General features: G+C 60.0%; 1 long non-coding RNA gene across 1 annotated transcript; it reads right to left on the bottom strand.

The window, feature by feature from the left end:
- Nucleotides 1-321: 321 nt before the first annotated feature.
- Nucleotides 322-2673, bottom strand: LOC111825916. Its single transcript, XR_002829151.1, has 2 exons — nucleotides 2537-2673; nucleotides 322-1766 (listed from the first exon to the last, which is right to left on the bottom strand). It is a non-coding gene; the product is annotated as an uncharacterized LOC111825916 (long non-coding RNA).
- Nucleotides 2674-3586: the final 913 nt, after the last annotated feature.

Genomic DNA, 3586 nt, shown 5'->3' with positions numbered 1-3586 from the left:
GCAAACCTTCACTCCAGCGCTGGTCCCGGTCAGCACAGACAGGAGGAAGGAGAAACTGGGAAGCGAGGAGGGTGTTGCTGGCCCTGAGGGGACCCTCAGCCACACTTCTGACCTGCAGGGTGACCTTAAGCAAGTCACCCCTTCTCCAAGGCCTTGTTTCCCTACTCATCTTAAGGAGGCTCCAATCAAGAGCATATCCAGGGTCAAGAACACCCACGCAACTAGGACAAGGCTGCAATACCGTCTCCAAGATAGCCCAGCGGGCTGGCCTGCTGCTTCCCGTTTCTACGCCGCCAGGTGGCGAGGCGGTCCAGGGCAGACTCCTGGTCAACCTTGGACAACCTTGGGCACGTTCCTCTAGCTCTCGGCGTCTCAGTCTCCTCGTCTGTAAAATCGGGTAATAACAGTACCCATCACACAGAGTCGGTGTGAAAATTAACGGAAGCAGCTTGAACTAGAAACGGCACAATGTAAACAGTCGGTAAGTGGTGGCTATGCGGCCAGAGTCCTGCCTGTCCCCCTCACCGCGCCAGGCGGCAGTCCGTGCTGTGCCTTCTTCTGATGTTGAGTTGGGAGTTGAGCGTTTAAGAGAAAAGGAACACAGACCAAACACGATGGCCACTTGAAAAAACATTTCCTGGGACAAAATAAAACCCAGATCCCTTGAGGTTGACTTAGGAGCACAAGCCTCTACCAGGCAGGGGTGTGAAGGCAGGCAACCTGCTGGCAGGCATCTCCAGCACAGGGACCTCGGGGGCCTTTGCTAGGAGACCAGCACCCGGAACGGAAATGACAGGTGAGCCCTTAGGAAATCAGCCAAGCAACAGAGGAAATAGAAGTCAGCTTTTCCTCCGGTTACTGTACTGGCGTCATAAAGACAGGGATTAAAAAAAAAAGACAAACAAGAAGCACCTTCTCTTCCCTGCTTAAGACACGCGTTGGGGAAGTCCCTGTGCGTGCAGGGCTCAGGCCTCCGGTGCTGGCGTGCTCCGCGCTGGGGCGGCCGCGGCTGAGGAAGACCTGGGCCGAGACGAGGCTGCGCATTTCACAGGCACCCAAGGTTTGATCGGCAAGATGACGGTGACATGAAACATGGCATCACCTACAGCTCCAACCACAGAAGACGGGCATGAAAGCAGCCTGCGCTGAAGGTAGGAGGGAGTTCCTGTTTTCAAAATGGGTTTTGCAGCCTCCTGCTGCCGCAGCACTGGCGCCGGAGGGCCAGCAGAGGGCAGCACTGGCCCGAGAGCACAGCTCCTCTGCCGCCCTGGGAACCAGGTGGAGGGCAGTTTAAGCTGCAACCACAGGCGCGGTTGCCTGGGTTGCCTGCACGGGCTCACGTGGAGCTGCGATCCACCTTCCAGAAAACTGATGGCTCCAGGGAACGCTGTCGTCTTCCGCACAGGTACCTGCCACAGCCACGGAGTCCCTGTGCTACAGTGCCGAGGGGCTTAGAGCTCAAGGAGGCCGAGCGACTCAACCCTGCGATGAAGGAAAGTCTGTCCTGGCAAGTTACCGCCGACTGCGATTTCTCAGTTAATGATTACAGCGCCGCGGAGGGACTGAAAGGCCACGTTATCAGCACACGGGCGGGCCATGCCGATATGTGACCCAGAACAAACTGTGCTCACAGGTGTGACCTTTCAGCCCAGCGCGACCCAGCGTGTGCTGCCGCGGCGACGCTCACACACGTCAGGGCTCCACCAGAGCAGGGACGTACCTTGTTGGGAAGAGTCTGGAGAGTCGAGGCTGAAATTCAGCAGGATCTTGAGCAGGAAGAGAAAAGCCATGGTTAGAGTCCATCGTGTCTTACAACAGAAAAATACATCGGTCATGGTCTAGCTGAGACGTACAACGGGAACAGAGACCTATCAGGGTAAACGTAACATTCAAGCCACGATTCTGGGATACTTAAAGACTGTTATAAAACAATAGCTCGTTTCCAAGGCTGCCTGACCCCGAGGACGAGGAGAGGGCCTGGGGGTCGGAGAGGGCGCCGTCTCCCGGGGGCTTGGCAGCATCTGGACAAGTACTCGGAGCGGGTCACTCAGGCTGCTGCGAAGGGTTCGGTCCAGAAAACAGCGAGCTCGTGGCCAGGTTTCTCCACTGGGAGGGTGTGAGTTTGAGGAGCGCATGTTCAGCTTCCCGTGAACACCCCTGCCTCGCCCTCGAGCCGAGCCTCCTGCCGTCCAAGCGCAGGACGAGGCCTGTACCGGACCCGTCTCCCGGGCAGAGCGCGGCAGCCAGTGGGCCCGCTGCCCTGGGGAGCCTCTGCTTTGGAGGCGTCCAGGCCAACCCTCAGCAGGACAGCCCGTCACAGAGCAGCACCCCTCCCGCCGAAGGAGGCTCAGGCGCCCACCAGCCTCCTCCAGAGCCGCCAAGGCCACGGAAGCTGCCCGTCAACCGCTCCTGGGGATCAAACCTACCGATCACAGCTCCCCCTTCCCTTCGCCTTTCCCCTGAGCGCCCGCGTGTCTGGGCTCCTGGGCTTACTGGGTGCTGCCTTGTTAACGCCAAGGGCTACGCAGTGACCTACTGTCAGTGGCACATGCAGACGGAACAGAGACAGCAGCACGGATACGCGTTGGGATCAGAGAGACCTGGATCCCAAGGTCCCCCGTCACTTGTCACGCAGCCTCGCAGTTTCCTTGTTGACCATGTGGGAATAAGGCTGTGACACTGCACTGAACTCCCTCACAACACGCGGTGCAGAAGTGACTGCAGTCACTGTCGGCCCCGCCGCCCCCCCCCCCCCCGGCCCCCGGGACAGCGCAGCTGGCATCCGGGATGAAGTGTTGAGAGCATGTACAACCAAGATGTTAAAGTTGGTGTGAGAGACGAATGCTGGGCGTCGGTGCCCAGAGGCTGGGTCTGGGCTGCTCTGGAGGGCGCGCGTGGCACATAAGCCACAGGCGTTCCAACACAGAGACAAGCGCCTGCAGAGGGACAAACGGGCTCTGAAACGGGTGAGGAGGTCCCAACCGTGTCCCTCTGCTTCCCCACCCCTGAAGCAGAGTTCACGACGCGGCGCCGATGGACAGGGCTCGGAGGGCACAGAGCAAGCCAGGCGGGAGTGACACACACCCAGAGCGGAACCAGGCTCCGCGGGAAGACAGCACGCAGCCCGGCCTGTGCACCTGCACAGCCACGTCTCCACGCTACTGACGCTGCCCTCTCAACGAGTCGGCTCACACTCACACTCACATCCACCGACTGCCCCTGGAGCCAGCGCTGAGCTGGGAGCTGCCGGAAACGCGTGCGTAGAGGGCGTGGACACACCTGCGTGTGGCCGTACAATCTAACGGTGGGGTGGCGTCTAATACACAGGAGCAAGTCCACCCGCTGTGGGTGGAGGGCCTCACTCTGACCGAATGATGACGGCCATTCATGGCCAGGTGAGCGTGGGGCAGGCTGACTAGGTGGTGGTGGGGGGGGGGAGCTTTGCAGAGGATGGGGCCTGAGCTGGGCTCCACAGGGGTGGCCTGGGCAGGTGGCCAAAGGGTAGGAGGGCAGGGAGGGGACAGTGACATCGTGTGGAATGTAGCGGGCAGGTGCAGCTCAGTAAGAATGGGGGGAAAGCCACTGA

The sequence above is a fragment of the Myotis lucifugus genome, unplaced genomic scaffold (assembly GCF_000147115.1).
Source record: "Myotis lucifugus unplaced genomic scaffold, Myoluc2.0 scaffold_46, whole genome shotgun sequence".
Lineage (NCBI taxonomy): Eukaryota > Metazoa > Chordata > Mammalia > Chiroptera > Vespertilionidae > Myotis > Myotis lucifugus.
Note: the sequence above shows the minus strand (reverse complement) of the source record. Positions and strands in the feature narration are given on the sequence as shown.